Source organism: Lygodium microphyllum, chromosome 20 (genome assembly GCF_053477565.2).
Source record: "Lygodium microphyllum isolate KBCC chromosome 20, Lygodium_microphyllum_v1.1.10, whole genome shotgun sequence".
Lineage (NCBI taxonomy): Eukaryota > Viridiplantae > Streptophyta > Polypodiopsida > Schizaeales > Lygodiaceae > Lygodium > Lygodium microphyllum.
In genome coordinates this window covers 100,384,692-100,403,276 of record NC_141154.1, presented here as the reverse complement: position 1 = coordinate 100,403,276, position 18,585 = coordinate 100,384,692, and positions in this window count along the sequence as shown.

The window sequence follows — 18,585 nt, the reverse complement described above, 5'->3', positions numbered from 1 at the left end:
TTGTAAAAAGGACCCACTCTATGACTTGCCTTCTCTATTTCCCCTATGGTGCAATAAGCATCCCATTGTGGCTAAACTAAGTTCATTATTCATGCCATATCACCCACCTCATTTGCATACTTCCCCACGTTACAATTGTGCACCTTCCCACTCCCACAACTGTGCATCTTCCTTGTGGTGCAATTGCACCTATTTGTAGTGTCAACAGGTCTCCCTCTCAGGTTTATCAGCTTGCACCTCAATAACATCCCTAATGGTGCAATAGCTCCCATTTGTTGCTTGATGAACACTCCCTCTCCTACTATATGGGCTTGCACCTCACCAACTTTCCTAAGAGTGTGATAACTCCCATGCACTAGTTGATGAAGACTTCCCATCACATTGTATTAGCTTTGATTTGAATGACTTCCCTCTATAGTGCAATATCACCCCTTGAAACTCTAGCAACTCTCCTTCTCATGCCATATTGGCTTGCTCCTATCTTTTTGTGAGAGTTGATATCTTCAATGGTGGCTAGGACCCAATAGAATACAATAAAGTTATATACTTAATAGCCACAACCAAAAGTATCTCATATTCCTTTAGAGCCAAATGTTGGCCAAGCTATTTCAATTGTTTCCATAGTGCCTCGAGAGATTCCTATTGATACTTGAACTAAGGTCACATCTTTTATTGAGAGTCAATGAGGTCTACCTTAGCCTTGAAGTTCTACTCCTCCTACTATTCTTGGACAAGGGGAGCATTCACCTCTCCCAAACGCTCCTGAGCATGTTGAACCTTTAGCTATGCATGTTGAGAAACCTTCTAAAGTAGCTCCAATGAAAGGAAAAAGGAATTCAAGGTAGTTTTACATGCAGAGATGCTTCAGTGAAATTGAGTAAGCCTAGAGGGAAATCAACCATCTTATCCTAAAGGCCTTATTCATCAAAATGGTTAAGTATATCTTCAATAAATTGTCCAAGATCGCTACAACCGATGACAATGTTTTCAAGCCCTTACCCACTACTGATCACAAATCCTTTGAGATCCTTAATGTTTCCCCAAGACTGAGAAAAATGAAATAGTATATCATTAAAGATGGCATTACTTATACCCCACAAGAACGATAGACGAGAGAGAGAATACCATGCATGAAAAAATAAAAGAGGAGTTTCAAAGTGAGGATGTGATTTGTGAGAGAAAGATTGATTCTCTTGGCCCACTTAAGTATGAGTGGATGGGCAAACTTTTTTTATCAGATGGTTATGAATGTTTCAATGGATGCAAATAATTCTTAGCACATCTCCAGAAGACAAGATTATGTTAGAAAAGAGAGATATTAAAGTATCAAATTCTATTGTTTATTTTTTAAATGTGAGGCCTACTTTTTATTCTATTTATGTTTTCAAAGTTATCTACACCTTCATTCTCTTATTTTGGACTTTGTTTCCATACATAGCATGCATTGCTTCTCTAAGTAATGATATAGCTAGGAACATATTTATTGCTAATTCACCTTGGTTTATGGATATTTTTTCAAATTTTGATTTAGATATTGTAATATTTTTTCAATTTTTTGATAATTCCTTATGCTTCCATATTTTCTTTCCATATGTCCTTTTACATAGTTACTTTTGGTGGTTTATTTTCATTTTAATTGTTGACTAATGTTTTATTTATATTCCCCTTTTTTTTTCAATTGACTTGTTGTGTGATTTATTTTAGTGTAAAGATTACCTTGAGTCATATATGTGGTTGATAAGGAGGACAAGGTGTATAAAGATAATTTGGGATAGGGCAATAACACTAGTAGACCCTGACTCCCCTCTTCCTCCTAAATCTTTCAAGGACAAAGCCAAGAGAGACATGAAATCTTAAAGAAAGGGTAAGGGCACAACCAAGTCAACCACCAAAAATACTTCTCTTGCCTCCACAAAGAAAGGTATGTTGAAGCTTTTTCCTTAGAAGCCTCAAGGTAAGTGGGTGCCCGTGGAATTCAAATTCTTTCAACAATGAAAAAATAGCATGTAGTAAGGAAACTAGTGATGATGAATGAAAGTGGTGAATAGAAATATGTGCCAAAGAAGCAAAAAGTCTCAAGGGAATGTGAATAGAAATATGTGCCACTAAATTGGTTGCTCCGTGTGGAAGCATACACATCCTAACCAATCCAAGTGGTATCTTCATGGTAGTGATATCTCGGCTTTCTAATGCAAGATGGAACTGATCATATCCTGAATATAAATCACCCATAGAGTAAATTATATTGTTTGCAAATGCTTATGCAAATTCATCCATTATTGTGTGTGATCCAACATTCCTTATGGTGACTTTATTAATTGGTTGTAAGTCTTGTATAAACCTCAAAGAACTATTCTTCTTTGGAACAATAAACCACCTTGAATATGGAGTTGAAGAGGGCTCCAAAATTGGCATTCTAATCTTTTCATTCAAAATCTTAGGCAAATATGCCCAAGATATTGGAATAGGCTTTAAATTCCATGGCACATGAGGTATTGTAAAGATCACCATCGGTGCAACTATGGTCAGATCAACACATCCAATTTCATCTGGCTGAAACACAAAGCCTTTCACATGCCTTGCCAACATCTACAAGAAACAAGCTCTTTTTGCAAGCAAAAGAAAGCTTGTATCACCAATTTTAGATTTTGTAAACTTTCAGCTATAAATTTATGTCCTACTCCATGTGGATCCCATAAACTGGGTTGTTGAGTCACTTTTTCAGCCAACCCATCACTTTCAAGCAGTAAAGGCAAAGACACATGCTTAGTCTTCTTTGCAATTGTTTTGTACTTTGTATCCACCCTTGCTTCAACCTTGTTTTGTAGCCCACAACATTCATGCTTATCAAACTCTTGAATGACTTCATACATCTCTAGAGTGTCAATATAAATAACCTCTTTTTTTGACATATTTTGAGCATTAATTACTGCAAAAATTTTAGCAATCATATCAACATCAACTAGCCCTAAAAACAATCCTGAAATACCTTCATTTTCCAGCTATCAAACCATATGTCTTCAGATCTTTTTTAGCCCATCCTACATATTTCTTTTCAACCCTCCACATCGCTAAAATATTCTTAAAGTTGCCAAGGCAACATATTGTCCATTCTTGCAATCTAGGCACAAATATAGTTTTTCCCTTTCTTGGAGGCATAATTATCTTTCTAGAGGCACTGCCATAGCGTCCACTTACAACACTGCTATCTAAAAACCCTTAAACTCTCGTGTATTAGGTGGCATGGGTATATCTTGTAGCCTATCCCAATTGCAGGGATGATTCACACAAACAATGAGAAATTGTATTGCCTTTGTATTGTCTTTACTCCAAACCTGAGCATATGAAGATGTAGAGACCGCCAAGACCCACAGACCACTTATTTTTTCAATCGTTTCAAGCCGAGCACTAATGGCTACCTCTCACATAGCCGACGTGCTCTCTCCCTACGAGTGTTGTGAGCTTACCTCCATGCATGATTGAGTTGCCTCCTCTCCTAAGCACTCTAGTAGCTCCACGATCCAAGTGCAAGCTTCAAGCAATCTCAATCCTCAATCTCCATGCTCTAAGCTCCATTGCTACGAGCAAGAGAAGAGAAGAGAAGAGAAGAGAAGAGAAGAGAAGAGAGGAGAAGATGCAGAGCTTCTCTACCACAGTCCCTCACTCTCACACACTTACTCCCTCACACTCTCACACTCCCTCTCTCAAACATAAGCTCAAGCAAGCAAGAAGAAGAAGAAGAAGAAGAGAGCTACTTTGGGCAACACATAAGAATGAGCTTCTCATTCACTCTTCAACTTTATATACGAAACCCTAAATCCCTTTTGGGCGGTCATCCTCTTATCCCCTTTTTTACATGGCCAGCCGTGCGCCCGTTTTCCCATTGTCCTCCTATCTTCCTAGCTTCCTTCCTACCACCCATCTATCTTTATAATTTGTATCGGCGCTCTTAAAATAAATCATGGTGTGCCTTGCGCTCTTTTACAAAAGTATTAACTTACACTTTTTCTTGTGCGTCTTTCTCCTTAATTTAGGACTTTTCTACACTTCTTGTGTTTCCATATTTTTCTTAGCACTGTAATGTGTCCCTTAGTATCATCCAGGACATGTCTTAGCAGTCCATTGTAAAGGGTGTCTAGAAAACTCCGCCCGACACTCCCATGGAATGTTATGGGTTTTGCGATCTAGGTCTTTCCGCGTCTGCCACGTAGCGGAAGTATCCTGACCATTCCCCACTTAGGATTGATCAGAATTAGGGCTTTCCTGATTGGTCATTAGCTAACAGCAACTAGCGTCAGACCCGAGCGAACTACTTTACGCAGAAACGCCAGGTTCGAAGCGGATTCACGCTGCACTTTGTTCAAGGAGAATGGGAAACGAGAGGGATGCAAGGCTCAACCTCTCTGCCATAAGGCATAGCCCATTCCATTCCCCTAAAACAACGTAAATCGGGTAAGACATAACTCTAGGTCATCGCTCTTGTTATTCGTTTTGATGATCATCCTGCTGTTCTTTGGGATTTTTGAGAAAAGTTCTCGGCTAACCGGGACCACCCAACCGTAGGATGGACCCATGGTCTATCCTCCGCACTTTCCTTGGTTTGTTTTAGTTATGTAATTATCTAACACATTAATTTGGCATATAACAATCAGCTTCTTTAATTAATCCTGTTAAGCACTGGTTCCTTCACGTAATCTTATCACGTGACATAGAAAAACAATATCAAGCAAGTTCTTTTTTAACATTTCATCATTTTATCATTAAAATACAAGGAGTTCCGCCCGTAGGCTTGTCCATAATCTGCCCAAAGGCTATCTAGTAATCCCTAGGGATCACTATTCCAAGCTTCCGCCCGTAAACTAGTATGCAGGCCTCGAGATCCAATCCCGAGTCACGTTAGCCTCTTGTGCAGGACCCAGAAGGCGAGGGTTTTACGGCCAGAGCCCCCTGGTACCCAAGCGTCCTCCTATTCCAAGTAGAGCTCAACGGAGAGACCTCTCATGGCGGGTTTGGTCCACGTTCCCAGCGTGGTGAACAACCGCCTTGGTTAGGGTTAGGCAGGTAGTCGGGGGTAACTGAAACTGCCTCTTTCTTCAGGCCTTTAATATGAAGTATAGGTACTCATTTAATTTGTAATTCATAATTCAAACAGAGACCTAAAATCTCTAGCAAGCAAAAACATTTCCATTAATCAACCATGTTGTTTGGCAAACTGCTAAGGAAGTCTTCTTTCCTTTTGAGTGTATCAGCACTCGTTCCCAAGGTGTCTTGTAAATTGGCAAGATCCTTTACAATCCGATGTAGGGCGTACCTTATTAACCCAACTTGGTCAACCCTAAAGTTCCTTAGATATGCTAGTGTCCGGTTTACAACTTTCCTTATTTAGAAGGATATCCAAAAATACGTCCTTTTGCAAGATAACTTGCGTAGGGATCTGCCATCCTTGATGAGGGTTTTTACCCTTTCTCCTTGTGAATCAATCAAAAGACTAAATGATTTCGTACTTGCTGCGCAAGTCCTGCGATGGAGTAATCCATTTTAGATCCTTTAACCTGACGTATGTCGGGCCTAGGGTTTCTTTTTAAGGATCTCGGGGACAGCCCTAGTTCTTTATCTTTACGAATTTGTTTGACCCTACAATAAGGAAAATAGTCAAGTGCTTAGGGTATGAATATTTCTATGTTTAGATTGGTTTGGATAACTTTTGGAAGGTAATATTAATCGTCTTGTCACAGTTTTGATATCTTGTGACAATTTACTTTTCAGTCAATACAATTCAATTTAAACTTCCTTTTTCCTTGCAGATGAACTCATGCCAAATAACAAACATTTCCCTTGCTATGATAAGCAATTAGCTATGATAACTTCCTAGTAATTTGAGCAACAAAAGAAACCTTTCATGAATTTAATCATTTTCAATGATTCGTTGCGAAAGGAATAAGACTAATGGTGCAAGATATAATTTCTATATCTTTAGGATTTAACTAAAATATACTACTATAGTAAATGGATAATCTTGCTCGTAATTTATAATGCTTGATGCAATTCGAAGAAAACTAAGTTCTATACATTATCATTCATTCAAATAAGCTAAAATCCTTCATTACAAATAGCTCGGACAAATATATCCTATTCCTAACAATTTCCCTTTTGCATGATTGACTTAAAACGAAATTAAAGCCAAGAAGAAGAACCTGGTTTTGGGGTGAGATATCCACATGGATATTGGGAGATGACCCTCCCGCAGCTACACCTTGGACTTTCTTAGGCGGCATCGTAGTTGTAGTCTTTCCATCGTGGAAGTAGCTTTACAATTCCTTTTGAAATTCCACCATGGCTCCCTTTTGCAATAACTTTCACCATCCGTCGAAAGTAGTTTTAGAAGGCTTCCTCCTTGAAGTAGGGAATTCGAAAGGGGGTGATTCACAATCTTTTGCGGATAAGACCCATTAAAGCCATAGGAGGGGCTTAATGGCCTTGTAAAAACTCGCACAAACAAGGAATAAAATAAAATAAAAGTGTGGAATCCCTTACGAGGGTTTTTGAGTGGGAAAGGGAGGTGTTAAAAAGACCCTCAATACTCTCTTTCATTTTACGAGTGGGGGAGAAAAAAAATAAAGCCCCAAGGGTATTTTGCATGGGGAGAGGAAAGGGCTAAGGGGGGGCCCTTAGGGGGGATTTGAGATACGGGGGAGGGGAAATAAGGCCCTTTAATGGAGAACTTACAACAAAAAAGCTATAGGAAAAAAAAACTTTTGAGGGGGTGGAAAAAGGGTCCTAGGGGTTTAAAACATGGGGAAAAAAGTAGCTTTAAAGACTATAGGTAAGGGCCTAAGGACCCTTAGGCAAAATTTCGAGGGAGGGGGGTTTCAAGAGCACAAAGGAAGGGGGGCTAAAAGAAATTTTAAAAACACATGGGAGGGGGTTTCAAGAGGCACAGGAAGGGGGGCTTGGAAGGTTTTAAGACACGGGGGGGGGATAGTAAGACCTTTAAGGTCTGAGTTCTTTCGGGGGGGAAAGGGGGCTTATAAAGCCCCCTTAGAAGCTTCCCCCCAAGAAGCTTCTACAGCTTCAGAACCACGTGGCAGGGGGGAAAAGAAAACCAACACCGAAGGTGGCATTCTGACAATGGCTGGGGCGTGGTTTACGACTGCATAGGGCGATGGATTACGACGACATCTCCTCCTTCAGCAGCACCACGACAGTCCTCCCCTCACCCTCAAGTGGCACAGGCGTAGTCCTATTTGGGTTCTCCCTCCCTCAAAGCCTTCTCTACCTCACACATAGCCTAGAACGGTGTCATGGCGGCCCACCCTCCTTTCCTCTTCTCATTCTCTTTGGGGTCGCTGGTCTTAGCTACGTCGACGCGGCTACTTAGAAGCAAACCGCAAACCAGAACCATGACTACAACTAGCAGGACCAGACGATGGTGGATCGTAACCTCCTTTTTTCCATCCTCCCCTCCCTTCCCTCTAGTAAGGTTTTATAGGCAAGGGAGAGGGACCTCCCCTCCCTTGCGTGTTGTCATGCATGGGTACAGGCTTTGGCAAGCTTGAGGAAGGAGCTTGCCCACCTTACTAATCCCCTCTTCCTCAAGCTCGACAGTCGGCTGGAGGAGAGGGGAAATTAAAAAATTTTGCTTTTATGAAAAAGATAATTCCATTATCTTCTAGTGGCCAGTTCACACGAGCCTAAAGCCATCGGAATATTACATTCTCTCCCCCTTGGAGGAATCGAGATGTCCTCATCTCGAGATAAACTGGGGATATTGATGGATGAGAGTGCCTTCATCTACTCAGGTGGCATCCTCTTCGGAATAATCTTTCCACTGGATGAGGCATTCTCTTAAGGTTCTAGATCTTAATTGTCTCTCCCTAACATCTAAGATCCTATCCGGTCTTAGTTCAAGGACTCCTTGACTAGGCATTACAATTTGTTGATCATCAAGTACATGATTAGGGTTGGGTACATATTTTTTCAATAGGGTGATATGGAATACATTGTGAACCTTTAGGTTCTAAGGGACTTGCAATCTAAAAGCATTGGGTCCTAGGCATTTGAGGATTTTGTACGGCCCACAATACCTTGGACTTAACTTCATGCATTCTCCTAGGGATAGAGAACTCTTTTTAGGGCATACATGAATGAAGACCATGTCTCCTTCTTCGAAGACTCTATCTTGACGTTTCAAATCTGCGTATGGCTTTTGTCTATCCTTGGCCGCTTGTATGTCTTGTCTTATTGACTTTATTTGATCATCCATGTCTTCCAACATCTGTCTTAGCGCTTCAACTCTTAGGGTTGGATTAGAAAAGTTTAGGGGACTTCGACAATCATGACCATACAATGCCTGGAAAGGGGTCATCTGAATGCTCTGATGGTAAGAAGCATTGTAGGCAAATTCAACCAAAGGCAAGTATTGAATCCACCTCTTCGGCTCTCGACAGATGTATGCCCTAAGCATATCCTCGATGATTTGATTTACTCGCTCTGTTTGGCCATCCGTTTGGGGATGGTAGGCGGTGCTAAAACAGAGTTGAGTCCCAATAGCTTCAAAGATAGCTCTCCAGAAGTGTGATGTGAAGAGAGAATCTCGATCACTAATGATTCTTCTAGGTAACCCATGTAGCTTGAATATCTCCTTGATAAACAATCTTGCAATGTGGGAGGATTTATAGTTTGTCTTTACTGGAATCAGGTGTGCAACCTTGGTAAGCATGTCAACCACAACCATAATGGAATTGTATCCTCCTTGGACTTGGGGTAAGTCCACAACAAAATCCATACTGATGAATTCCCATTTCTTTTGGGGAATGTCAAGCGGTTGCAGTTTCCCTGGCATCATGACATGTTCGGCTTTGATACGTTGGCAAGACAAACACTCAGTGACATATTTGACAACGTCACCTTTAAGCCTCTCCCAATGGTATCTCTTCCTAACTGCATTAAGAGTCTTAGCATAGCTAGGATATCCTACGAAAGGAGAATCATGAGCTTCCCATAATATCTTCTGCTTAAGTGACTCGCTTGCTGGTATACACAGCCTTGTTCTGTAGTAGACAAGTCCATTATCAATGGAAAATTCCTAATACCTAGCTTGCAACTTCTGATTCTGCTCCTCGGTAGATATTTCCTTTATCATTGTTTGGTAGGCCAAATCATGGCATGCTTCTTCTCTAGCTAGTTCAAGTATAGGGTTGTTTGGCATAGATACTTTTGTAGCCAGAGATCTGGCCGTTGATGGATTCTGCAAGATTAGGGAATTTAGGAATACCTTGTGGCTGAGTGCATCGGCAACTACATTCTCCTTTTCTGGTCGGTACTTGATTTCGAAATCATATTTCTCCAATACTTCAATCCATCGGCGTTGCCTCATGTTGAGCTCATTCTGGGTAAAAATCCATTTAAGACTCTTATGATCGGTTACTAGAGTAAACTTGTTACCCAACAGGTAGTCTCTCCAAAGCTTTAGAGCATGGATGACAGCTAGTAATTCCACATCATGCATGGCATAATTCTTTTCATGACTCTTCAATTTCCTTGAAGAGTATGCTACTGGATGACCTTCCTACATAAGTGCACACCCCAAGGCAAGAATGCTAGCATCAGTTACTACCTCGAACTCCTTATTGAGGTCAGGAAGTTTTAGAATAGGTGCTGATACCAAACTTTGCTTCAATTTGTCGAAGCTATTTTGTTCGGATGTCACCATGTAATGGAAGTCTGCTTCTTTAGTAAGTCTGTAAGAGGCGCTGCAATCAAAGCATAGTTTTTTATGAAGACCCTATACCATCCTGTCAATCCAAGAAAGCTACGTATCTCTTTGAGGGATACTGGTATTGGCCATTCAAGCACATCTCTGACCTTGGCTAGGTCTACTGATATTCCTTCTGATGTTACTATGAATCCCAGATATTCAATCTGACGCTTGAAGAATGCACACTCCTTCATTTTTGCATACAGCTTATGAGACCTCATTGTCTCACGGACAATCCGAAGTTGAGGTTCATGATCTTCTTCCTGTTTAGAATAGACTAAAGTATCATCGAAGAAGACAAGTACGAAATCATCAAGATATGGTCTAAAGATATCTTGCATTAATCTATTGAAGGTGGCAGGTGCATTTGTAAGCCGGAATGACATAACCAGGAACTCAAAGTGCCCATATCTTGTATTGAAGGCCGTCTTTGAAATATCTTCTTCCTTGATCCTTATCTGATAGTAACCTGACCTTAGATCAATCTTGGAGAAGATCTTTGCACCTTGAAGACGATCGAGAAGCTCATCTATTCTAGGAATAGGATACTTGTTCTTGACTGTTGATTAATTCAACCCTCGGTAATCAATACATAGTCGAAGTGTCCCATCTTTCTTTTTCTGGAATAGTACTGGAGCTCCCCACGGTGAGTTGCTAGGCCGGATGTAACCCTGATCTAACAGTTGCTTGAGTTATTCCTTCAACTCAATTGCCTCCAGTATGGACATTCTATAAGGTCTCTTTGCAATTGGTGCAGCTCCAGGTACTAGCCTAATCTCATGATCTACTTGTCTTTGAGGCGAAAGTTCAATCAAATCCTTGGAGGAATACGTCAGCGTATTCCTTTAGCCAAGAAGGTCCTTCATGAGATTCTTGCTTTTGATCTAACTTGTTGAGTTTGATCAGGTAAACGGGTAATCCTTTTCTAACTCCTTTTATGATCCGAGATACTTTGGCTAATTCGATTCTTGGCACTCCTGCCTCACCTTGAGTTGTGACAAATTCCCTTTCAGAGTTTCGAAAGGAAACTTGACCCTTTCCACAGTGGATGTGGGTGTCGTTGGGCTTAAGCCAATCCATCGTGAGTAGACACTCATGGATACCTAAATTCATGACTCTGAATTTGACTGAAGTCTTCTTTCCTCCTAGAAAGAATTCCACCTTAGCAGTTTGCCTGGTACAAGTTACCTCACGACCGTTTGCCAACTCCACAAGCAGGGTAGGTGCTTCTACTGTGGTTATTCCTAAACTTTTTGCACATGTTGGTGAGATAAAGGAATGTGTACTACCACAATCAATCAAGGTTTTGAAACCTTTACCTTGATAGTCCGACGGTGTCTGAATCACCGAAAACTGGCGATTCGGCCCTTTCTTGTGTAAAGCGGCATGGATTGTCGCTTTTTCGAATTCATTTTCCATAGTCGGATCTTCCTCTTCTTCTTCTTCGCATCTTTGCCTATTGGAAATGCAAGCGGTTCTTCCTCTTCCACGGGTAATGGCTCCTTGACCGTGGCCTGCACCTTGGAAAGGCGTTTGACGATGTCCTCCGCTGAGCTTGGGACATTGTCTCTTGAAGTGACCGGGTTCGTTGCAGTGGAAACAATGGAGGTTTCGGCCATTACTTTGAGTAGGAACAAAGTTGTTGACGTTATTTGTCCTTGCTTTCTTCCTTTGTACCTGATTGTGACCATGAACTCTCTTCATTTGAGGTTTGAATGCTCCTCTGTTCGGGTCACTATAGGACCAAGTTTTGTTACCCCTTGGTCTAGCTTGCACCTCCTGAATTATAGACGCCACTCGAATGAGTGCATCCTGAAGGTTTGATGGACGCATAGATTCAAGACGGGTATTTACGGGTGGATTTAAGCCTGCACAAAATTTGGACACCTGCTACGTCATGTCCATCTGTGGCGCATACTTTAAAAGTGAGACGAATTTAGAGTACTATGCGTCAAGAGTGAGTCCTAGCTGTTTTAGCTTGTAAAACTCATTCATTTTCTGCGTATAATATGCAGGTGGTAAATATCTTCCCTGCACGGCTTTCTTCAACTTCTCCCAGGTAACGGACCCCTCTGAAATCCCTTGATCCCTGCACCATTGCTTCCACCAAATGAGAAAGAGTAAATTATGATAGAAGATAAGATGATGTTATTGTCCACTAGCCAAGCTTTTGTATAAATGTGTTTATATATATTTGATCAATTCTTCCTGAGGAGAGAGAGAGAGAGAGAGAGAGAGAGAGAGAGAGAGAGAGATAGAAAGAGAGAATATTTTGGATAGAATAGAAGATAATATTGGATGATGATAAGAGATAGATTAAAAGCTAAGATTACAGGTAAATTAGGGGTTGATTAGGGTCTATCATGACTAAAATCAAGAGAAAGAGATAAGATCCAAATTGGGTAAAAAAGAAAATAGATATAGTGAATCAAAGGTGTATAATTGTGTGATTTGAATGGTAATCCAAGTTAAAATTGCCATATATTTTTCTTTATAGGATGCACGTGCAAAACGTACCAAGAGAAATATATATATTCACTTTCAATTCGAGGATAAATATGCACCAATGTTCAAAAGAACTGTAGAAAGGGATGATGCAATAAGATACAAGATGCAACAAGAAAGAAATGCAAGGAAAAAAAACGTGGACCTTTGGGTTGGTGGGTGTATTTATCCACCCGATCTAGTCACTCAAAGGCCACCACAATTTGAAGGGCTTACATCATTTGTAAAGTTCATTTGTGAAAGCAATGAAGGATTGTATGGATACACATGCAGACTTTTCACACAAGGATTAGAAGGGGTTCATCAAGCCTTGACAAATATGCAGACAAGATTACAAGGGAATATGTACTCTTTGATTACAATGGAATATGCACTTCACATCACTGACAGGTAGTCACCCCCTCAAGGAGTGGACTACAACCTGACATCTACTTGGAGCATTTGAAGACCCATCAACATCGGTGGCTCACATCTACCTCTTTCTATGAACTTCCCCACCTCTAGTCTCCATATCCCTTCCTGTCTCCACCCTATCCAACCTTCACCATCACCATTCAAGCACCCTCTCCATCAAAATTGTTGTGTCCATTATTCTAGCATGCTTTACCAATCTCATTTTTCTAGTCATTTGGAGAGAGAGTGAGAGTGCCATGGGACTAACACTACATTAAGAGAGGGGAAAATGCTAACATGTTTAGAAGCACGAGGACATTTTACTTTTTAGTTACACATTTAATGTGAAATTTTATTAATTATTCAAAGCCTTGGATTACTTTTTGAAGAATAGCACTATTCTTTCATTCAAATTGTTAAAGAGTAGTATAGGAAAAGGGACTAAAATTGTGGAAAAGAGAGAAGACTCATCAAGGGAAAGGAAAAATCCTAACGCTAGAATTCATATATAAAAGTAATGAGCTTGAATAGAAATGGTTATTGTGTGTGCAAACTTTGCTCCTCTACTTTCCTGCTCTAAAGCATTGCGCAAGAGAGTGTGAGACTGAGGGGAGAGAGAGAGAGAGCGACTAATGAGGGACCAAGAGAGAGAAACCTCTAGCTTCCTCTCTAGTACTCTCTCATATCCACCATGCTTTCTCTTGTGTGATAAGGGTTGTAGAGGGTTGAGGGGGCAATGAAGTGCTCACTTGGATTGTAAAGCTAGAGCTTGTGACCTTCTTGCTAGGAGGGACGTTACTGTATGCTTGTATCAATGGTTTGCTTCAATCCATGTGCAAATGACTAGGCTAGAGCTAGAGCTAGTCTATTATACATGCGTTCAAGCTCTTGAAAGAATAAGAGTGTAGCCAATGGCTCCAACATATTGAGCATGTAGAGAAATAGAGATGGTATTAGTAACCTCAATAGAAGCTATATTGAATGGTACTATCTTCTTGGTAGGACATTATTTGCAATGAAAGAGGATGATGTCTCTATAAGATCCATGAGGGTAATCGAGAAAACATGATATGAATAAATGGAGCAACACACACAACTCATCCACCAACCCACAATTAATCTCCTTCAGAGAAACCTCAACATTCAAGCAACTAGTATCAGTAACCTAAGAATATAGCATGACATTAGAATTCCATCCACTTACCTCTGAATTTGATTGGCTACTACCAAGTTGATGCACTTATTAAAAAAGGTGCTAATTACAACACCATTCAATATTTTTATTAGCTAGAATTAGGCAACCAATGTTGTAGCCCATTGATGTAAAACTACAATCCTATGGAGGTCAACGTTTTTCAAAATTGGGCAAGTATAAAGTCTAGAAACAATGACCATTCCAATCTCCTTCTATGTTTTAACAAGTGCATATATCACATACTACCATTTCACGAAGTTGACAAGCGCATACGATTTAAGTTTCTTAGAATAAGGGTTATCTCAACCTTTAGCCCTAGTGGACTAACTTTACCATCGATCCCAAATTCCACAAAGCAACCTCAACAAAACACCCGCACAAGTGAAAATGTCCTCTATTGGAGTTGCTAATAGTAGAAGCTCAAAATCAATGAAAGGTGAGCATCGATGCTCAATCACATCAACTCCGCCAAGGACCCCAATCCACTTCTCATGCAAGATCCCTTCAAAGGCCATTGCTCATTCTAAACAAACACACAATACATACTGTTTTAATTGTCATAAACAATTAACAACATTGCATTTTAATGGAACAAATATCATAATGCAAGTGCATTGATTGCAAGATCCCATCATCAGGAGGCACTACCTTGTCCTACATAGACCCGCACATACACTCATTCTCAAGAATCACAATAACAATAGCCTCATCTCATTGCTACAACTCAAGAGTTACAAACCAAACCTACTAAAATTGCATCCTGTAGAAGGTCATAGAGTTCGTTGTGTTAGACCAAGCATAAGCCAATAACCAGTCTTGATCTCCAAGAGGACACTAGGCCCACCATGGTATATTGACCCAAATAGGCCATAGAGACATCCTCAATGCACTTGGCATTAAGGGGAATATGGTCTCAAAAAGGCCCTTTATCTTAAGAGTTAATGAATCTCTTAATGATAAAAGATTTGAGGTGGACTAATGGAAGAGGGAATGGTGTGCATACTTTATCAGCTCCCTTTTTGCTTTCTCCCTACCACTTATAGGTTTGTTTCCCTACATTCCCTTTTATCACCTCTCCCCCCTTACTTTTACCAGCTTAGTTCATGTGGGTCTCACTGGGCATCAAAGAAGGTGACCCAAAATTTGAAAATTTCTCCCCATCCAAAAGAGGCTCTCCTAAAAAAAACATATTCTTATGTCATGTATAGTAAAAAAACATATTTTTTTTGTATCTTTCTACAAGACATACTTCCATTCGGTCATTGCCTTACCTTCGTTTCACAAATCTTATCAACTTTCTATGCTCCTAGCTTCTCTTAGCCATAGCCACATAGTGTTTAGCTTCTCTTAGCTATAGTCACACAACCCCCGGCTTCTCTTAGCCATAGCCACACATCACCTACCTTCTCTCTACCTTCCACGGTTATTCTCTTACCTCCATTTTATAAATCTTCTCATTTTTCTATCCTCAAACAACCATTTCCACATAGCCCCCAACTTCTCCCAGCCATTGCCACACATCATCCAGCTTCTCTCTTTCTTCTGAGCATAGACATAGCCACAAAAGCCCCAACTTCTCTTAGCCATTGCCACCTAAAACCCAAATTCCCTCTCTCTTTCATGGCCAATCTCTTTCTTCCATTCCATAAAACTTCCTATCTTTCTATGCTCATATAACCATAATCACACAATCCTCCTTACTTCTATTCCTCTCCTTCTAAGTAGTATTCTTCTAAAATCCATTCCACTATCATCTATATGTTAGCAAATGTGACCCTGTGATTCCATATCTGATTTTTATGTACGCAATACAATGCATGAGCATTTGGTTATTCTCTTTCTTCCATTCTAGGAAACTTCTTATCTTTCTATGCTCATATAACCATAATCACACGATCCTCCTTACTTCTATTCCTCTCCTTCTAAGTAGTATTCTTCTAAAATCCATTCCAGTGTCATCTACATGTTAGCACATGTGACCCTGTGATTCCATATCTGTTGTTTATGTACACAATGCATGAGCATGGCAAATGAAAAGGCACATTATTCAAGAAGGATTGATAGGTCTAGATGTAGCCTTTAGTAATTATAGGGCTTAATCGAGTTTTTTGTTGTGGTGTACTAAAAAATCATATCGATAAGTGGATGCTTTCAACATTAAAGTTGAAGATTATAGATGACATTCATAGCTTGCTAAAATTTGAGAGAGCTTCAAGGTCAATAGATCTTTCATGGTTTGTATCAATTCATGTTTTTTCTTATGTTTTCAAAACCACTAATAGGCATCAATGTCCCTCCATGTTCATTTGTAAGGATATGATTGATGACTTTCTTAATTCCATATTTGAAGAAGGATGGAATGAGGTGGGTGGGATACACAAAGGTGACATCTGCTCGTGTAGAGTGGTGGTCTCTAGTGTTACTTTTCATTACTTGATTACACATTCATCATTGTACATACCTTCTATTACTGATGTTGGACGAAGAAAGTGGGCCAATGGATTCCCTTGGAGTCCATTGAAGACATGGGACAAGAGTTTGATATGCAAATATATATGCTAGGTGGAGTGATTGAGTCGGTTGTCGCAGTGAGTGATTGTAGGAGTCTCCTAAATGTATAGGAGTATCTTATCTTGATGGGAAGCGCTCGCATAGAGAGCTTTAACTTCTATATTGGTGGTAGAAAAAGGTGAGCTTATTTAATACTCGAATTGTTTTGTTATGGTTGGGACACAATATTTTAAATCTTATTTGTATTTTTTTCTTTTAGATGGACATGGAGATGAGCAGAGAATACGCAAGGAAACACAGGTTTCAAAGACAGATTTGAGGAATGAAAGACTACAGATATGTAATTTGGCAAAGAAAATGAAGTCGAGTCATTTCTCTTTGTGCTTTGTTGAGGGTCTAGTCACATTTATCATCATATTCATTAAGGAAATAAGAAGGTGGATAGTAAGAAAATAAAATTGTTACCCATTGTGATTGGGCTATTTGGTGTATTGCTAGAGGATTCCGCTTCAATGAAGAGATGAAAATATGTATCTTGCCAAGGAAGATTCGAGGGAGCAGATCAATGTGTAAGAAGGAATTTACAAATTATTTTTTGTTTCCCAACTCACATTACAACAAGCCCGATTGACATGCATATGAATTTTTTCATTGCGTTTGATTTTTGGAGAACAAGAACCAAAGAAACCTTCTCATGCTACAAGGGATCAATCATTAAAGGGCGGAGAAGTGAAGAAAGCAAGCATAATAGCTCTACATGTATGAGGGATATATGTCACTTTACCAACAGAAGAGAGGACTTGCTTATGAGTTTCTACTTGCCTCTTAGGAACTAGTCTTGATCTACCATCATTGAATACATCATTGTATCAAGCCACAAGAAATCAAGAGAGGAGTTAATAATCTTCGTAGCTACATCTCGAGTGAAATCCAAATTATGTTTAAAGTTGGTATGTGCACTCCTTGAACTCATAATCCATGAGTGCCAACTCCACTATCCCTTCCCTTGACCATGAGTCTTTTGCACATGTACCTCGACCATACCTTTAATCAATGAGCTTGCTTTCACGTACACCTTGTTCTAGCTTCTTCGTCCTCGATTGAGTTGAGTACTCTTCATAGTCCTTTGCTCCCATCTTGGAAAGTGTCCTTGCGAGAGGAGCGACTTTCACAAACTTCTACACATATTCTGTGTGACACCGTTGCTATTAGCATCACAAATTTACTGCAGGCACTATGTGTCGCTTTTTGCAAAAAAATAGTGATGCATATAGCAACAGTTTTGGAGAGACACTGATATCGATGCATTTAGTGATGACATAGTAAATTTTTTTAATGAACATTTGCGTCGCTTTGAGGCCTCTATCTTGTACTGCTTAATCTAGTCTAGAGATTGATTGATCTTTTTTGCACAAAACCTTGTCAAGGGAAGCTTGAATTTCCATCTCATGTTCCTTTTGGTTTTGTTTCATTCTAACTTCTAGTTTTTTCAAAATTTTCATTGATCTATAATTGACAAATCTTATGGTCATTTGTTGATATTTCATTTCTACTTTATCTGATTCTCTAGATGAAGATGACGAGCTAATCTCAATCTCTTCTCTTTGTTTCTTTTTTCTCTTTTTTGTCTCATCAACAAGGTTTGGGTTTTCTACTTCGTTCCCAAATCCCTTCTACTTTTCTTTGGTGGTGCTATGTTCTCATGTCGTCTCTTGTGATGGCTGCCATTTCTACACTATAAACTTTGATGGCATAATATCATGTAAGAGCACATCTATATTGATTGTGATGACTCATCTCAGTGCACTAGCATATTTGATAATATTCTTATGTGTCTCTATGTGATTTACCTTTAGATTGGGATCTTTCACTTGAACTTTAATTACCTTGGTTAAGGACTTAGTTATACTACAACACGACTAGTCACAATTTGATAAAAATCAACATAAATTTTATAGAGAGATGTAAGTAGAAAGACAAAAAGAGAAATTTGTATTATAGTTTGAAGGAAATAGAGGAGTTGCGAATAACACAATCAGAAATTGCACTCCGATATACACCTCGAAACTCCCGACCACCCTCGAGCTGATTTCATGTACATAAAAGAATTGCCATCTCACTCTCAATCACAATTTCACTCACAATCTCTATTGCAATTGCAATCATATTTGATAGTCTCAATTTTGGATTTTAAAATAAAAATATGATGAAGATAACTATTCGT